Source organism: Schistocerca gregaria, chromosome 6, assembly GCF_023897955.1.
Source record: "Schistocerca gregaria isolate iqSchGreg1 chromosome 6, iqSchGreg1.2, whole genome shotgun sequence".
In the NCBI taxonomy this organism is placed as follows: domain Eukaryota; kingdom Metazoa; phylum Arthropoda; class Insecta; order Orthoptera; family Acrididae; genus Schistocerca; species Schistocerca gregaria.
The window spans coordinates 1,784,534-1,805,044 of record NC_064925.1 but is presented as its reverse complement, the minus strand read 5'-3'; the positions used below and the strand labels follow the sequence as shown (position 1 = coordinate 1,805,044).

Here is a 20,511-nt window from a genome sequence, read left to right as displayed (position 1 = left end):
ACATGGGTGCACGAATGGCAAAACGTTAATTTTTGGGATGAATCCAGGTTCTGTTTACAGCATCATGATGGTCGCATCCGTGTTAGGCGACATCGCGGTGAACGCACATTGGAAGCGTATACTCGTCATCGCCATACTGGCGTATCACCCGACGTGATGGCATGGGGTGCCATTGGTTACACGTCTCGGTCACCTCTTGTTCGCATTGGCGGCACTTTGAACAGTGGACGTTACATTTCAGATGTGTTACGACCAGTGGCTTTACCCTTTATTCGATCCCTGAGGAACCCTACATTTCAGCAGGATAATGCACGACCGCATGTTGCTGGTCCTGTACGACTGCTGCCCTGGCCAGCACATTCTCCAAATCTCTCACCAGTTGAAAACGTCTGGTCAATGGTGGCCGAGCAACTGGCTCGTCACAACACGCCAGTCACTACTGTTGATAAACTGTGGTATCGTGTTGAAGTTGCATGGGCAGCTGTACCTGTACACGCCATGCAAGCTCTGTTTGACTCAATGCCCAGGTGTATCAAGGCCGTTATTACGGCGAGAGGTGGTTGTTCTGGGTACTGATTTATCAGGATCTATGCACCCAAATTGCGTGAAAATGTAATCACATGTCAGTTCCAGTATAATATATTTGTCCAATGAATACCCGTTTATCATCTACATTTCTTCTTGATGTAGCAATTTTAATGGTCGGTAGTGTAGTTTCGTAGTGGACTGACGATTTACTGTAGATTGATTTTGAAAGGATTTTTATTTGTTGCGATAAATGGCAGCTTGTTTTACACGTGAATAAATGTAAGTTATAACGGACAGGCAGAAGAAATATACCCGTCCGATTACAGCATCAATGATAGGGTTGAGTGGGTGCCATTGAAAAATATGCATGCGGAGCTACATGAAGTTGAAAGAGCACATTAAGACAGTTTTAAGGAAGGCTAATGACAGATTTCGGTTTATTGAGATAGTTTTAGGCATGCATAGCTCATCTACAAAGAGAGCCGAGTGCAGAAAACAAGTGTAACCCACTCTTGGGTATTGCTCTAGTATCTGGGACCCGCACCAGGTCCGATTAAAGGAAGCAAAGTAGACGTGTGCTGCTAGATTTTTTAGAAGGAATTTACGTAAATGTCACGCGAACTCAAATGGGAATCTCTCTCTCTCTCTCTCTGTGTGTGTGTGTGTGTGTGTGTGTGTGTGTGTGTGTGTGTGTGTGTGTGTGCGTGTGCGTGTGCGTGTGCGTGTGCGTGTGCGTGTGCGTGTGCGTGTGCGTGTGTAGAAGCGTTTCTGGCAAGGCTGTTGTACTGACGCGGGTGTGTACAACTACATTAGCACGTCCTCCGGCGCCACACTAGAAGGTGAACCTCGAGTGCCTCAGAAGGAAAACATGTGGCAGCGTAAAAATAAGACCAGAAGGTTGCTCTGGAGACTGCTGTGCCGGTGCTAGGCACCGTTCTTTTGGTGGTGGTAGTGCTGGGCCGTTGCCTTCACCCGGCTTCTAAATTAACGGAGCCAGTCAGTTATGGAGGGAGCCAAAACGCGGTGCAACCTGGTATATTTTTTCCCTCCCATATCGTTGCTAGAGGTGCAAGACAAGGTAAGTGGCAGGCAAAGTCCAAGGATTAAAGTCAGAAAACCTGTATTTAGAGTCAAATTTGACATCACAGCGACCAAGCCACTGTTAAAATGTTCCCAATGTCTGGTGTGTGAAGCAAATCGACATCCGTCACTTGTTTTCAAGCAAAATAAAACAGTGCACCAACTATTACTTATGTTTTAACGTTTGCGATGCTTTTCTGACCAAAATCTCCATCTTCAGGAAGTGTGATCATTTGCGTTTACTTACTTTACGCGATCAGGTCCAATGGACCGCACGCTGATTTGAGATATTGCCTCCAGCCTGTCTCCAGCTCCTTTCTGCCATTCTTCCAGCAGTTCCGCTCTCTGAAGGTCTTTGGATACGCAGTCGATCCATCGAGTTCTAGGTCTTCCTACGGCCCTTCTGCCGGTTGGCCTCGTGTTGGATTGGTGTTCGGGAATCGGTTGTCCTGCATTCCAGCAACATGCCCTGCCCAGTGAAATCGTCGTGTCTTCATTATCCCCACGATGTTCGGCTCTTTGTAAGTATCATACAATTCTGTAGTGTGACTAAACCTCCATTTCTCACTCTCATTATCGTAAATCACTCCGTCTTTAGGTCACAAGTAGCAAATCAGGACCATCCGACCGCCATGTCATCCTTAGATGAGGATGTGGATAGGAGGGGCGTGTGGTCAGCACACCGCTCTCCCGGTCGTTATGTTGTTTTTCTCTGACCGGAGCCGCTACCATTCAGTCGAATAGCTCCTCAATTGGCATCACGAGGCTGAGTGCACCCCGGAAAATAGCAACAGCACATGCCGGCCCGGATGGTACTCATCCAAGTGCCGGCCACGCCTGACAGCGCTTAATTCGGTGATCTGAGGGGAACCGGTGTATTCACTGCGGCAAGGCCGTTGCCCTCATTTTCATATACTGGTCCAAAACATCTTCTGAAGGACTTTCCTTTGAGATATCATCAGTCTGTTCAGATCTTGCTCGGTTGTACTCCAGGTGGCACATCCATACACTACTACTGGCTGTAGGAGTGTTTTGTGATGTTTATTTTGAAACGTCTTGACAAACTCCTGGTTTTGAGGAGAGCATCAAGGTCGTGGTAACAGTCATTACCTGCCTGTATTTCCGTTTTACTGGATGGTTCATCTCTGAATACTGCGCCCAGATATTTCAACTCCTTGACTTCACGATAAGAACCTCCAGTTGTCTGTAAGGGTAGAAGTGGTTCTTGAGTTTCATTATGTCTACGGTGTAGAATGATGTATTCCGTTTTGTCACGACTGATTTGAAGTCCAATTTTCCTCGCTGTTACTTTCAGAATATCAGCCATTTCCCCTAATTCTTCTTGCGACCCAGATAGCACTATACCACCGCCCATCGGCATATCCGAGATACCTGATGTTCACATCCCCGGTCTGGACTCCTCTTAGTTCATTAGACGACATCTCTTGTGTTACCTTCCCTAATGCGAGACTGAAAAGAAAAGCTGATAGTCCATCGCCCTGCCGTAGCCCAGTTTTTATTTTGAATGCTTGAGTCGCCTTATTTCCAATTTTTACCTATGCTGTAGTATCCATCAGGCAGGATTTCGTGAGGATTACTACTTTCTTGGCAAAACCGCAGTATTCAAGACGCCTGAAAATACTTTCCGATGAATGCAATATGCTTTCCTGAAGTCGACAAACAGCATGTGTAGTTCTTGGCCAAAATCCCACCTTTTTCTACAATCTACGTATAAAAAATGTGCTGTACTTTTTGCTAGAAATTAAGTAATTTACAAGAATTATAGTAATTTACGCATGCAATCGTAATGTAGCATGTGAAGCTTAATTTTCAAAACAGTGTAAGTCCTTAGGTAGCGTGTACCGGGATAGGGCGTACCGCAAGAAGCAAAACTGGACAGCTAACGGAGTTGCAATCACGAGGACGACGCTGATAAACTTCAGCTTAAGACGTCGTCTGAAAAAGGTGCCGCCAAGACTCTGAAACGCACCTCGATGTGAGTATAATGACAAATTTTAATGAGTCACTACAGGATTTTTTTCGTTGTCCAGACACAAAAAGTTATGGTCACAGACTTGCATTCAACGGCAGGATTACGTTCAACAGTAGCCATTATAAGCCTTTGTTTACTGCGTGCTTTGCTTTCAACAAAGCTGCCAATCGGTACTGCACCTTTGGTGCAAATAGAACCAGATTCAGGTAGCAGGTAAATTCATCAGAAGAGCAAAACAAACTGCAAAACAATTTAGAAAAGATATCTGAATGGTGCGAGAAGTGGCAGACGACCCCATGTAACGAAAAGTGTGAGGTCATCCACATGAGTGCTAAAAGGAACTCAAACTTTGGTTACACGATAAATCAATCTGATCTAAAAGCCGTAAATTCAGCTAAATATCTAGGTATTACAATTACGAACAACTAAAATTGGAAGGAACACACAGAAAATGTTGTGAGGAAGGACAACCAAAGACTGCGTTTTATTGGCAGGACACTTAGAAAATGTAACAGACCTACTAAGGAGACTGCCTACACTACGCTTGTCCGTCCTCTTTTAGAATACTGCTGCGCCGTGTGGGATCCTTACCACATAGGACTGACGGAGTATATCGAAAAAGTTCAAAGAAAGGCAGCACGTTTTGTATTATCGCGAAATATGGGAGAGATTGTCACAGAAATGATACAGGATTTGGGCTGTTTATCGTTGCGACGGAATCATCTCACGAAATTCCAATCACCAACTTTCTCCTCCGAATGCGAAAATATTTTGTTGACACCGACTTACATAGGGAGAAACGATCACCGCGATAAAATGAGGGAAATCAGAGCTCGTACGAAAATATATAGGTGTTCATTCTTTCCGCGCGCAATACGAAATTGGAATGAGAGAGAATTGTGAAGGTGGTTCGATTAAACCTCTGCCAGACACTTGAATGTGATTCACAGAGTATCGATGTAGATGAATAAACAGACTGATTCGCGTGCATACGGAATGTTTCTGCGGGAGATGACTGAGCGCTCCACACATTCAGGGCGACGGCCAGTATTACCTGCTGTTTCTCAGGCATTTATGATCTCGTAGCCTGAACTTAGCTGAAATGTTGCAGACTTTCAATGAAGTCAACCGACGCAACATGCAAGAGCCTCCGGGACGTTTATTACGTCAGACAGCACGTGTTCTCTGCCGTTGACGATTCAGCAGAGTCAGAGACAGCATGTTCTAGTAATTAAAAACATGGCTATTACCCGTGTTACAAATTTATTTTTACAGCTCACGCACGAGGATGTCACCGTTTACTTCTACGTGTTTGGAGGGCCATACAGATAGATCTATTTGTATTGCGAACTGGCAATTACATAAACTGAAATGAACTGCAAAGGTAACTCTACAGCGAAACTACAGACACACTAAAGTCACCTACTTAGGGTTGCCATATCTAGCTGGGACGTCGTCGGGACACACTGAGATGGGGCTGTAGGAATGAAGTACTTTTATTTAGAACGCAATTGCAAGGAACTTGTTGGTACACCATAATTTTCGGAAGATATCATCCTTTTCACCAAGTCTTTTCACTTTTGCGTATTTATAAAACTCCATGCAAGTCAGCTTCGGGTTAAAGTGGCACTGTAAGACTGATTCCACAGTCCCTGGCAGCAGTCGATTTCTTTCATCAGTCCACTGGGCCGACATTAGCAGAAATACGCTTGCCACAGTGGTGGTGTGTGCGGGAATGGAAAACAAATACTCACGTAATTTTAGCAGTTGGGATTTGCGTTCAGGATTTTCGGGTTTCTTAAGAATTGTCTCAACTGCAGGCATTAATGACAGCCATCTTGTTTTTGAGTGAGATGAACATGATGTTGATAGACATCAACGTATAAGAATAATTCTTTCAGTTTCTCTGTCCTTAGCGTGTATGTTGAAAAATAATTAAATATTTCAATGTCGTCAGTTAAAACTTCAGCAGCGCTTGATATAGCATTGAGGAGAATATGGGCAGTACATCTAACTCTTTCTAGATTTTTCGTAGTTCTTTAATTTGGTGAAATACATTCCGCTGACCGCGTCGATGAACCCCTCCGAAATTGGTACTGGTATTGTCTCCATAAAAAGGTATTAATTCATCCAATGGAATCTGTAGTTGTCTTAAAGTGTCTAAACAAAACTCCACAATTGTCTCGGATGTTTCGTTATTCAGCGAATCAAACTTCAACAGTTTATGTTCGATTCCGTTAGTTTCAGTCAAGTATTTAACAACGAAAGGAAACATCTTTTCAGCCTTATCGCTCGATACGTCGGTCCCTATGCCATGAAAAGAACTCCTTGCAATTGTTTTATGCATTCCGACATGGAGAGTGGTGAGAGCGTATTTTTAACAATAGCGATTTTGGAGTTAGGATAGGTTGGTTGGTTGGTTGGTTCATACGTTCGTTAGTTTGACGTACAGCACAACAACAGGAGAAAAGAACCAGAAGAACGAGAAAAGGACAACCAACAATACCAGGGACAAAACATGAAAAGAACACCACAGAAAGAAACAAGAAAGAGGTATCAGGGGTAAAAGCAAGACAGCAGATGACCGTGGCTGGACGACCACGAGAATGAACAGGAAAAGCCAGCCACTCTGCGACACAGTAAAACATCCACCATAAAAAGCATTAGAGTGGAGAACACAAAGGGACAAAGCATATGCGTTAAAACTTACACAGAGTGATAAAACCCACAGTCACGTATAAAACATAAAACTAAGTTAGCCGATGAGGTGTTGTCAGCTAAAATTAATGGCAATGAGTCCGGTTACTGAAGAGTCCGTCGCAGGGCAGCCAAAGAAGCACAGCTCGCCCAGATATGGGCCACTGTCAGCCGGGCGCCACACCGACACAGAGGTGGGTCATCACGGCGTAGGAGGTGGCCGTGTGTCACCCAAGCGTGGCCAATGCGGAGCCGGCAGAGAACTACAGAGTCCATGCGAAAGGCCCGTGTGCAGGAATGCCACACATGGGGTAGTCTCCTTAATTGCACGCAGTTTGTTGCGCGTGCCGAAGTTAAACCATTTCGTCTCTCAAAGCCGCAAAACGTTGCTGCATAGTACTGAACGCACGTCAGTTGCAGAGAAGCCGATCTCCATAAGCGGTTTCTGTGTAGCCCCTTTGGCCAGCCTGTCGGCAGGTTCGTTGCCTGGGATTCCGACGTGACCTGGGGTCCAGACAAACAGCACTGAATGACTGGACCGTTCCAGGGCATGGATGGACTCCTGAATGGTCGCTACCAAAGGACGACGAGGGTAGCACTGGCCGATAGCTTGTAGGCTGCTGAAGGAGTCAGTACGCAGAAGAAACGACTCCCCAGGGCGTGAACGGATGTGCCCAAGAGATCGAATATAGCCACCAGCTCGGCAGTGAAAACACTGTAGCCATCGGGAAAGGAATGCTGTTCAATATGTCCTCGATGGACATGCGCGAAGCCGACGTGAGCATCAGCCATCGAGCCGTCAGTGTACACTACTTCGTGGCCATGGTACATGTCAAGAATCGAGAGGAAGTGGCAGCGGAGAGCCGCGGTGTTAACCGAGTCCTTAGGGCCATATTAAAGGTCCAGGCGAAGCTGCGGCCTAGGTGTACACCATGGAGGTGTACGTTAATGGACCTCAAGTATAGGTGGTAAAGGCAAGGACTCCAGAAAGAAGGGATCGGACACGAACTGCAATTGGAAGCGCTGACCTGGGTCGCCGATGCGGCAGATGAACCGCCTTGGGTGGGAAAAGGAGACGGTGACTTGGATGCACAGGAGAACTACGAACGTGTGCAACGTAACTGGCCAGCAATCGTGCACGCCTGACCTGCAATGGAGGGACTCCAGCCTCCACTAGGACGCTGATCACTGGACTCGTCCTAAAAGCTCCTGTCGCTAGGCGAACGCTACAGTGGTGGACTGGGCAGAGTAAACGCAACGCTGAGGGCGCCGCTGAACCATAAACCAGACTTAGTCAAGGCGGGATTGAACAAGGTCTCTAGAGCTGCAGCAGCGTAGAGCTATCTGCACCCCACTTGGTGTAGCTCAGGCAGTGGGGGGCATTGGGTTGTCGCCAGCAGTTCCGCTTAAGCTGACGACGGTGAGGAAGCCAAGTCAATCGAGCGCGAATGTTCTGCACACAATTTTACGGAAAGATTTAAAGCTGCGACCGTACGAGGTACAGCTTGGGCAACAGTTAAACGAAAGTGATTATAAAAAGTCAACGACTGTGTTCAACTGTTGACTAAAATGAGGGACAAGGACGGCTCCTTAAATTTGCTACGGACGAGTGAAGCGGCACATTTTCATCTCAGTGTTTATGTTGAGCAACAAAACTGCCGTTACAGGTGCGACGACAATCCTCATGAAGTCCATCGACGCCCTTAAACACAGGCAGAAAGCGACGGGGCGGTGCGCTGCTCTTTCAGAGGCCGTCATCGGACACTGCTTATTCGTACATGAATGTGGGCGAGCAACCGTCACATCTCAGCGGTGTGCTACCGCGGTAGACACATTCCTCGCACTTTAACAGTTTCCTGCAAATGTTTATTTGTTTCAGCAAGATGATGCTATACCTCATTCTGCTCAAATTTAAATGGCAGCCGTGCGCAGTGTTTGATAAGCACATCATGTCAAGGAGTGTGGACACTTATTTTGTGGCCTCCCAGATCTCCCGACTTATCAGTCTGTGATTATTTCCTTTGAGGTTTTCTGAAACACAGCGTTGTAACTGAAAGATACTATTCTTGAAGAAATCGAGAACATAGTATACAGAAGCTTGAAGTCGTCTTGAACAATTTGCATCGCAGGCTGAGTGTCATTGTAACAGTGATGAGCACCTGCAAGACATTTTCAGAACATGCGCAATGCGTGAAATGACAATAAGCAAGGGTTTCATTGTTGTGATTTAAAATGCTTCACAGTATAATCCTAAGCCTGTTTCGCCGTTTCCAAATCGGCCCGCTTTCATACAATGCCCTCTACGTAAATCTTCAAATGTGTAGAATTTTAGAACATGTTTTTTGCTCGAGTATTATGTCGTTTTTGGAAACCCAGAATCTACTCCGTAGGAATCAACATGGATTCCGGAAACAGCAATCGTCTGAGACCCAACTCGCTTTATTTGTTCACGAGACCCAGAAAATATCAGATACAGGCTCCCAGGTAGATGCTATTTTCCTTGACTTCAGGAAGGCGTTCAATACAGTTCCGCACTGTCGCCTGATAAAGTAAGAGTCTACGGAATATCAGACCAGCAGCGTGGCCGGATTGAAGAGTTTTTAGCAAACATGTTGTTATCAATGGAGAGACGTCTACAGACAAAATAACCTCTGGCGTGCCACAGGGTAGTGTTATGGGACCATTGCTTTTCACAACATATATAAATGACGTAGTGGACAGTGTCAGAAGTTCCATGCGGCTTTTCGCGGATGATGCTATAGTATACAGAGAAGTTGCAGCATTAGAAAATAGTAGCGAAATACAGGAAGATCTGCAGCGGATAGGCACTTGGTGCAGGGAGTGGCTACTGGCCCTTAACATAGACAAATGTAATGTATGGCGAATACATAGAAAGAAGGATTCTTTATTGTATGGTTATATGGTAGCGGAACAAACACTGGTAGCATTTACTTATGTAAAATATCTGGGAGTATGCGCGCGGAAAGATTTGAAGTGGAATGATTATATAAAATTAATTGTTGGTAAGGCGGGTACCAGGTTGAGATTCATTGGGAGAGTCCTTACAAAATGTAGTCCATCAACAAAGGAGGTGGCTTACAAAACACTCGTTCGACGTATACTTGAGTATTGCTCATCAGTGTGGGATCCGTACCAGATCGGATTGACGGAGGAGATAGAAAAGATCCAAAGAAGAGCGGCGCGTTTCGTCACAGGGTTATTTGGTAAGCGTGATAGCGTTACGGAGATGTCTAGCAAACTCAAATGGCAGACTCTGCAAGAGGCGCTCTGCATCGCGGTGTAGCTTGCTCGCCAGGTTTCGAGAGGGCGCGTTTCTGGATGAGGTATCGAATATATTGCTTCCCCTTACTTATAACTCCCGAGGAGATCACGAATGTAAAATTAGAGAGATTCGAGCGCGCACGGAGGCTTTCAGACAGTCGTTCTTCCCACGAAGCATACGCGACTGGAAGAGAAAAGGGAGGTAATGACAGTGGCACGTAAAGTGCCCTCCACCACACACCGTTGGGTGGCTTGCGGAGTATAAATGTAGATGAATGTTGATATAGAATTGCTGAGGGACCAAACTGCTGAGGTCATCGGTCCCTAGACTGACACTACTTTAACTTATGCTATGAACATTACACACCTCCATGCCCGAGGGAGGATTCGAACCTCCGGCGGGAGGACCGCGCAGTTCGTCACATAGCGCCTCAAACCGCGCGGCCCTGTACCTAATCGCATCACCTGAGAAAAATGTTAATATCATGTCCAAGGTTATTAATATTCATCCACATCAAGGTTTCCAACAATTCTCTATGGCATATCCGAAGTTACTTCTACATCTGTGGATGACTCCATCCAAGATGACACGCTTCATCCTCGCTACCAAGAAATCCTCAATCCCGTCACGAATTTCACTTGATATCCCGTACGATCTTACTTCTGATAATAAGCAATACCATTTCACTCTAACCACACCTAAGACTTTCACAAAACGGTAATGACAGTAATATGTGTTGACATCTGAATGATAACTTGTTGCACACTAAAACTGCTAATCACGCCGCGCATAAATGTGTCAAAGGACGTGAACGGCGGTTTATTACTTACATGTTTCAACCACATGAGAGAAACATGCAAGTTACAGGCTATCGAAGTAACGTGAGTGCGTGCTGCCAATTCATGTAGTATATAACAGTGAGAAACATATTGCGTCAGCAACGTTACCCATCGTCATACTGTGGTCTCGGGAAAACGCAGTAGCTATGACGTTGGAAAGAAACAATAGTGAAGAAGTAATCAGCGCCATTTAGGGCGAATGCTTGTGGCTGGTATGTGACTGTCCTAACATAGTTTAGCAATTCAGGCGTTCGTTTACACTTTTATACCAATGCTAGGTTTTGTAACATGAAAGACATTTTAATGAAGGCACGGATGAAAATACAAAGGAAGGAAGATTAGGGTTTAACATCACGTCTACAGTGTGGTCAGTCTGGAGCCGAGCGACCGCTACAGTCGCAGGTTCGAATCCTGCCTCGGGCATGGATGTGTGTTATGTCCTTAGGTTAGTTAGGTTTAAGTAGTTCTAAGTTCTAGGCGACTGATGACCTCAGAAGTTAAGTCGCATAGTGCTCAGAGCCATTGAACCATTTTGAACAGCGTGGTCATTAGTGACGAAACAAGCCCGCATTAAGGAAGAATGGGGAAGGAAATCGGCAGTGTCCTTTCAAAAGAACCAACCCACACGGACAGACCGAGCGACCGACCGACGAACCAGCTGGATGTGTGTAGGCGTTCTGGCCGGCTGACCGAATGATTTTTCGGGTCGGGAGCACGGCTAGGTGTCACAGTGCGACAACTAATAACGCCCCCTCCACAACACACAAGTGAGCCGTGTGAAGCGCTGTCGTGCCAACCGCTCGACGAAAGTTGGTCTTTTGTCAATGAGCGTGCTATTATTAAATGCTGTTCATATAGGGCTAACGTGACAAAGTGCGAGGCGTACGAAACTTGTACGACAATTTCTAGAGAAATCTAAACACCTCAAATGTTTGTGGGATACGTTGTGGAAAGAACACACCAATCGAGATGCAAGAAAAGCACTTGTTTCATTTTTTTTAAAGAATCCATTATACTTCGGCAGTAAAAGGATATATTTTTATGAACAAAAGTCGCTCGAGTGTTTTTCTGAAACAGGGACGCATTAGGATTTTGGATTTATAGGAAATCTAAAAAGAGACAAATTGGATTTTAAGTTTCATTTCCGATAAGCACCGGAAATAGAATCCTAAAAATCGAAATATAGACAGTCGAGGGACTTTTGTTCATAAAATACACTTCTATCGCCAGCCATTTGTGCTATTAAGAGCAAAGTGTAGGACTTTTTTTCAGTTCTAATAGTGGTGTTTGCTTAATTTATTGTGTGTCTCTTGCATTTATGAGATTTTATGCGCCACCACTATGTATAGCATTTCTTCTAAGTTGAAATGAGCTACTTAATCTTCCAGCAGACATTTGTTACATACAAAAATAAATTAATGAAGCTTACATTATCAACATTTGGGAATCACTTTAGGTAGTAACTGTGGGGATCCACTGTACTGTATCTGAAGTCCTCGAACTTGTGCAAGTGACTACAAACCGTAATGTAGCTTAAAGCCTCAGGTGACAACTTGTCTCATCAGTACCCTTACTTGTCAAATATGGTTCCCGCCTCCGTAACAAAGTATTTTTTCATTGCTAGCTCTAAAAAGCCAAGACAAATCCCAGTTTGTTTGTTTGCGTGTAATACCAAGTGGCACCACGTACAACATAACGTAAGACTGACAATTCTCAACCAGCAACGGGAACAGCGCGGAGAAGTGATCGCCGAGTGAAGACAGTCGGAACATTTGTAGGCTTCAACGAAACTAGTCGGTCGGTAAACTGATGCGTGTGTAGGGCCCTTCACAAAGAGAGTCAGTTGTTCCACTGTACACAGGCGAAAATATAGATATAAAGCTCATTACGTGTGTCCACTTCTCCTTTAGAAAGTACTTTGAAGATAATGCCTTGTGCAGAACATTTATGCATCCCGGTTACAACAAACATGTTTCATTAGTACTGCGACGTCATCGCTGTAGCATTTAAATAGTTTATTTTGTAGAGTAAAAAAAAAATCCTGTTGGTTCGACAGAAATGAAAAACGACTGAAAAAGTTGAAGCAAAAAGAAACTTTTTTTATCCAACATGGCATCCTTAGAGTACTTCAAATTATATGCGTTGCTACACTTTCCCCGTGGTCAAATGCACAAAATCCTCATGCCGCCCTGCTACAACTCTGAAGATAGAATTAGTAATATGTTAACACTTTCTTGCCCGAATACTTTGGTCATTAACGAAGAGTGGGAATAAAGCTGTCAACTAGATGGAACATGCATTTAGTCCTACACAGTGCCTCATCAAACGGGAACCGTAGGCACCTCGAGTCGCAGAGCATTGAGCAGTACTCACAGTAAACTGCGACTCCGAGCGCTCACAACAATCGGTTGGCGCGCCACCTGCTGCTGCTGCTGCTGCTGCTGCTGCTGCGTGCTGCCGCCTTGTGGGACGTCGCGCCGGAGACTGCCGGCCTGTTGCACTGTGAAGCGCGGCGTGGCGACGACAGCGCCTCTGGCGGTGGCTGCGCGAGGCGTCGCCGCGTGATGGCGGCGGCCCGCCGCCCACGCATGTCGCTCGTTCCCGATTCCCAGAATATGTCGCCTCTTCTTGCTACTTATTCTCAGTATCTCCAACAGTTTCACTTGCTGGCTTTTTATTCTACGAAACAGAACCATCGTGAGTCGCGAAATGTCTTCTTGTCCTAGGACGTCATAGACATGGCCCGATTTGCAGTCAGTGGCGCCCTAGACGTAAGGACTATATAGATGAACAAACTCGTTCATCTCGTAAAATGTACACTTTCGCGGTCGGCAATGTCACAATTAATAAAATGTTCCGGGCTGTTTTGCTGTGGTGGAACGGCTTTCACATTTAAACTCAATGTTTCGTCCCCATCTACGGAGGAATTTTCAAGGGGATGATAGCTTCTTCGAGTGTCCGATTCACTCCCTGGCTCGCTACAGACTGCAGCAAAATTCCATTAACGCCTGATTCCGAGCAGAGGCGGTACATCACATGTTTTGAAAATCCGAGCGCAGTTGGCCATTGTCGATTGCCGCCGTCCGCTGTCGCTGCCACCCCTATGGTGGATGACTGGTACGTGTCAACTTCAGCACCGGCATCCAAATGTAATTCAGTTTCACGCCGTCGTTCTTCCTACTCGAATTCCAGGAATGTTTAACAATCCCTATGACCTCTCCGTACAGCCTTTCATAGTAGCCGCTTAGCAACCAGTACTTTAGTCCAATCAAAATGAATGTGGTGGTCTTTTGTCTGGAGAGCACGTTCCGCAACAGCTGATCTGTCAACCTCCACCCTTCATAAATTGCTCTTCCGCTCTTCTAGTCGTTTTTCGACCGTTCTTTTTGTAGCAGCCAGGAACCCCTCCACACAACTACACGGCATCTTATAAATTCCTCCTTGTTTCAGCGCTTTGCGAACATTCTCGGCCAATTTTAGTTGATCTTATATCTTGCGAATGAGATAATAGATCACCGCGATGTTCGGTTATTGCAATATTTTTCCTATCGGTCCGTAATGTCCTTAGTAAAAGGCAGGAAAACTTTCGATTTCACAGGCGCTTGTGCATCGTTGTGGTTTCTGCACGATGGTTTGATGCTCTTTTTACCTCAGCGAACGAGTAACCGTTCTAGAGCAATACATTGGGGAGATGTTTTAATTCCGCGTCAGGGAGCTGGTCCTATCCGCCAGCGTTCTTGTGATGTCCAGCTTTCGTTGTGGGTCGAGGTTCCAACCCCGTTGCAGGTAACGGTCTGTGTGCGTGGGTTTCGGTAAAATGTGTGACCTAAGCTACAACCTTTTTGTTGAAAACTAACACGTAAAGAAAATTTAAAGTTCCACCTGCTTCTTCCTCCCTGGTAAACTGAATCTTCCGATTGGTTCAAATGGCTCTGACCACTATGGGACTTAACTTCTGAGGTCATCAGTCCCCTAGAACTTAGAACTACTTAAACCTAACTAAACTAAGGACATCACACACATCCATGCCCGAGGCAGGATTCGAACCTGCGACCGCAGCGGTCGCGCGGTTCCGGACTGTAGCGCCTAGAACCACTGAGCCAATCCGGTCGGCAATCTTCCGATTAATCTCGTTGAGATGTTTGTGAAAATGAGCTAGTTCCTCTCTGCCATGCCTCCACAAAACAAATGTATCATCCACGTACCGGAACCGTATATTCGCTTCCTTTTTCGCAATCTCCATTGTCTCTTCCTCGGTTTTTTTCATGAACAAATTCGCAGTAACTGGGCTTTAGGTGCTCCCCACAGCCAGGCCATCCGTCTGTTCATAGAAACCATCGTTCCAATTCAAATACGTGTCTGTGAGGCAATATTTGAACAGTTGTGGAATATCGGTAGGGAAAATCAGATTCAGCTGTTACAACACCTCTCTGAGCGGAACAAGATAAATAGCGATACGACATCAAAACTACATAAAACATGTGCCCCGCGGCTGCAGCACTACACAGTTTTATTTATTTATAAAAATGTGCCGACTTCTTGGTATACCAATCACATTGGCCCAGTACGGTCGTAATACAGTTGTCAAAACCTCGACAATCGAATAAATGGGTGAACCAGTAGCATACACTAAACGTCTTAGAGAAATTGGTCTTTGTGCATCTTCTACAACTCATAAAGTATTGGTGGCGGCGCAACTGAATTGAACAGACTTTTCTGAACGCTCTTTTCGCTAGATGACTTTTATTTATCAACCGTGTAACAGTCGTAAGAGCTTTTCCCGTGGTGCCTTTACTCATTTACCTATATGTTCGATCCTCCTCAAAAATGTCGTCTGTGGATGCGGACGAAACGTTGGGTTCAAATGTGAAATCCATTTGACCACGACATAATAGACCGGAACATTTAATTAATTGTGACATTTCCGGCCGTGAAACTTTACATTTTACAGTTATATGCCACTGTGGGGAGCAGATGTCAAGAAACGTGCGACGGATGGAAGGCCTCCAGAAAAGCAGAGTGCAGCTTTCGTGTTCTCTCATACTTCTGTCTTGTCGTACAGCCGTCAGTGTTATTCCGAAGTTTTTGAGGATTAAGCGGGTATGCAGCTGAGCCAAGGCGCAGCGGATTTTCAAACGAACAGAAGAGATCTATATTACGTGAGCGTATTCAACAGACCCGCCAGGAACTGGCAAGCACAGACAGTAAGCTACTGTGTCTCCGTATCACTATCAGCAATAAAGTGTCTAGTGGTGACTGGGATAGACTGGGGGGGGGGGGGGGGGGGGGTTGACAGACTACTGAACGATATTATTAGGAAGCGTATCTTGACAACGTATAAGAGGAAGAAGAAGAAATTTGATAATTCGCAACTTAATTAGACGATCCACCATTTAGAGGCTTCCGGGGCAGTTATCAGTTTACATTCGTTATCTGACGATGAGAGATCTGTGCTTGCCAGGGGTGAAAATTCTGTCATTAGTTCGCGAATTGTGCCCACGGAAGAAATACACGACTAGCCATTAAAATTGCCGATGATAAACGGGTATTCATTGGATAAATGTATTATACTAGAACTGACTTGTGATTACATTTTCACGCAATTTGGATTCATAGATCCTGAGAAATCAGTACCCAGAACAATCACCTCTGGCCGTAATAACGGCCTTGATACACCTGGGCATTGAATCAAACAGAGCTCGGATGGCGTGTACAGATACAGCTGCCCATGCAGCTTCAACACGATACCACAGTTCATCAAGAGTAGTGACTGGCGTATTGTGACGAGCCAGTTGCTCGGCCACCATTGACCAGACGTTTTCAATTGATGAGAGACCTGGCGAATGTGCTGGCCAGGGCAGCAGTCGAACATTTTACGCATCCAGAGAGGCCCGTACAGGACCTGCAACATGCGGTCGTGCATTATCCTGCTGAAATGTGAGGTTTCGCGGAGATAGAATGAAAGGTAGAGCCACGGGTCGTAACACATCTGAAATGTAACGTCCACTGTTCAAAGTGCCGTCTATGCGAACAAGAAGTGACCGAGACGAGTAACCAATGGCACCCCATACCATCACGCCGGGTGATACGCCAGTATGGCGATGACGAATACACGCTTCCAATGTGCGTTCACCGTGATGTCGCCAAACACAGATGCGACCATCATGATGCTGTAAGCAGACCCTAGATTCATCCGAAAAAATGACGGTTAGCCATTCATGCACCCAGGTTTGCCGTTGAGTACACCATCAGTCTGTGATGCAGCGTCCAGGGTAACCGCAGCCATGGTCTCCGAGCTGATAGTCCGTGCTGCTGCAAAAGTCGTCGAACTGTCCGTGCACATGGTTGTTTTCTTGTAAACGTCCCCATCTGTTGACTCAGGGATCGAGACGTGGCTTCACGATCCGTTACAGCCATGCGGATAAGATGCCTGTCATTTCGACTGCTAGTGATACGAGGCCGTTGGGATACAGCACAGTGTTCCGAATTACCCTCCTGAACCCACCGATTCCATATTCTGCTAATAGTCATTGGATCTCGACCAACGCGAGCAGCAGTGTCGCCATACGATAAACCGCAATCGCGATGGGCTACAATCCGACCTTTATCAAAGTCGGAAACGTAATGGCACGCATTTCTCCTCCTTACATGAGGCATCACAACAACGTTTCACCAGGCAACGCCGGTCAACTGCTGTTTGTATATGAGCAATCGGTTGGAAACTTTCCTCATGCCAGCACGTTGAACGTGTCGCCAACGGCGCGAACCTTGTGTGAATGCTCTGAAAAGCAAATCATTTGCGTATCACAGCATCTTATTCCTGTCGGTTAAATTTCGCGTCTATAGCACGTCGTCTTCGGGTGTAGCAATTTTAATACCCAGTGGTGTATTTCACATGGAACGATGCGGTCAATAAACAGACAGATAGCGTGGCTATGGGGAGCCCCTTAAGCCCAGTTACTGCGAATTTCTTCATGCAAAAATCGAGGAGGGGGCACTGGAGGCTGCCAAAAAGAAACCGAATATATGGTTCCGGTACGTGGATGATACGTTTGTTTTGTTGAGGCACGTCAGAGAGGAACGCTCATTTTCGCAAGCATCTCAACGGGATTAAACCGAAAATTCAGGTTACAATGGAGAAGGATGCAGGCAGAAGATTAATTTTTCTTTACGTGTTAGTTTTCAAGAAAAGAGGTTGTAGCTTAGGCCACTTGTTTTACCGAAAACCCACGCCCACAGACCGTTACCTATAACGGAATTAGAACCAACACCCACGACAAAAGCGAGGCATCCTAGGAACTTTGACACATAGAGCCATGAACACCTACGAACCACAGTCGCTTGACGCGGAATTAAAACATCTTACCAATGCATTGCTCAAGAAATGGCTATTCGTCCGTTGAGGTAAAAAGACTCCTAAAGCTATCGGTCAGAAATAAAAGGGATGCACAACAGCCTGTGAGATCGAAAGTTTTCCTGCCTTTCATTAAGGACGTTACTGACCGCATAGGAAAAGTTTTGAATAACAGAACATCGCGGTAATCCACAAACCCACAAGGAAATACAAGATCAACTAAAAATTGGCAAGGATGCTCGCAAACCGCTGGAAAAAGCAGGAATTTCTAGGATCCCGTGTACTTGTGTGGAGGTGTACGCGGGTACTTCAAACAGAACGGTCAAAAAAAAAAAAAAACTACTATCCATATACGTTTTTAAAACTTGTTTATAGAGAGAGAGATAATAATTTTCACAAGTTTTATTATTCGGCAAGACAAAGTGATAACCTAGTTGCAGCCATGAAGTAATTTGTTCTTGTTACTAGGTACAGTCACACACCGATTCAAAGTAGCGCCCTTAGCTCCCTCGCTATGCGAGCATGAAAAGTGATCACGAAAGGCGATCGCGGAAAACAGCTTTGAGGAAAGCTGCGACAATTTACTGTTGACGTCATTAATGTTACTGACACCCGAGAAATGTGTGCTAGGCCTCGGCAGGTGCTGAAAAATGTTTGCAAGCAAAAGTTAAATGTGCAAAATTACGAATGGACGCACACGGTGTCAAAGTGAAGCAGGAGTCAAATATCTGCCCTTAACCAGGAAACGCGAAATGCACACGAAAAATTGTTCACTAATGATAAGTGTATTATTAAACAGTGATTTCTGCGGTGTTGTAAACAATACAAAGAAAAGCATCTTCGCGAAAGCTTCACAACAGCTTTTGTCGCACACAGATGTACTTAACAGGCTATAAAAGTAACTCTGAGAAAACTTCCATTCAGAGCATTTCATTTTAAAAGGTGCCTGAATGAATGGATCATTATATGTGGACGAGAGAACAGATTTTTTACGAAACAAGTGCGAGCTGGATTCCCAAGCTGAGGGTTCAGTATAACTTAATCTCTCTTCGTAAACGAGAATGTTCTCACTAAATCATCATTTCCCAGCCCAAAGCACTACGGAGAGAAACTTGAAATTTCCAGAGGTGTTAATATTACACTGCAGGCATCGTTTAAAGAAGAATTCTTCGAAATTCCACTCCTAAGGGGGTGAATTAGGGGATGACATATTTCTCGAGACTTTTGAAGCTAGAGCTACAAGAACTGGTATTTGATTTCTCAATCAGAAATTTAAAAAAAATTCCTGTTTCAGGATTTTTAGGAATTCAACCTCTATGGGGGGTGAAATAGGGGATGAAGTTTTTATGAAAATTTGCGTAACCGGTATATTAAAACATTTTTATAGCTAAACCTATGAAAACTAGTATTCGACTTCTCGGTTATAAATAAATAAATATGTTTTAGGGGATGAAAGTTTCAATGGAAATGTCACCACAATAACTCAGATGAGAGGATTAACATAAATCTAGCTCTCAGAACCGCTGTTTGTTCAAAAGTATACATTCGGAAAAGACCGTGCATCTATGGCCTTAATTAGCGTGGAAAGCTTAGAAGGTGTTGGAATCTGTTAACTAAATCAAAGAAAGCAATTTAATAGTCACCACGACAAACCGGATTTATCGCATCTGCATCGAAAAACAAACAGATCATTAATACATTAGCTTTTCAGAAGGCTTAATATAGGTTTACAAAATTATTTTTGTTGTTATTACCTCGCTAAATAATCATTGTTGACGACAAATAGATACCACGTTTAAATGGTATTCCACGTTTAGATTTACACGTGAGCAATGGGTGTAACAAGACACAGGATCGGTTAAAGAAATAAAAATGCAGGCCTTACAGTCTACGACAGCAAAACAGCGGGCGGTAAGTTAGTTATATATGTAGACAGTTCACCTATACCAAGCGTCACGCGTGCAGCGTGTGCAGGACAAGACCCGGCCTGCAACTCGGCTCTGGTCGGCCCTCCTCGGAAGCGCCCGTAGCAGCGCGACAGTTCATTTAGCGGCAGTTTTCTGTCGGCACGACTCTCTCCACTTGGGCAGAGTGGCGGTGTCAGCGCTGTTCACACTTCGCTATTTGTTCGTGCAATGGAGGATGTTCACAAGTCCGGTGACTGTTCGTGCAAAAAGAGGCAGTCTAGCGACCCATCGCCACAGTCCTATAAAATGATGAGAACGACAGAAGGGAGGGATGAGAATTCTCAACTCACGTAAGCTGCGGGTACTGTTTCTTTGCTGTGAAACAACATTACAGCGCCACATTAAGGGAATTTAAACATTTAGATGTCAATAAAAGAGCAAAAAATTACAGCGACCGACAGACGGGATTGATTGTTCAGTACATCAAGAAGCACTTTGTGCTAAATATCAGGTATGGGACACATGAAGAAATTGGTGGTGCAAGTAGCAAAACTTCTGAAGTAACACCTATTGTTCCATGGCCAGCTGTAACTGTTTTCAATAGAAATGAACTAAGAGTATAGAGACTTCGTATATTACTGCAAAGTACGTTGCTTATGTCAAGGGGCACTCCTGGAACGATTTTTCGATTTAAATCTCGCTATTGTTGAATTTATGAAGGAAACAGGAGTGCAGGGACGAAAGTCCTGAATGGATTGCAGACTTCGCATTTAAAGTGGCTGTACACTGCCCACAGTAAAACATTTCTGATTTGATGGGGACGCATTTAA

At 44.9% G+C, this 20,511-nt stretch overlaps 1 protein-coding gene across 1 annotated transcript in view; it reads right to left on the bottom strand.

The window, feature by feature from the left end:
- LOC126279038 (uncharacterized) overlaps positions 1-12,954 on the bottom strand; it is a 265,038-nt gene extending 252,084 nt beyond the window's left edge. The window contains exon 1 of the mRNA XM_049979441.1: positions 12,794-12,954. The gene's annotated coding sequence lies outside the window, so the exon portion shown is untranslated. The remainder of the gene's footprint in view (positions 1-12,793) is intronic.
- Between the last annotated feature and the right edge of the window lie 7,557 nt (positions 12,955-20,511).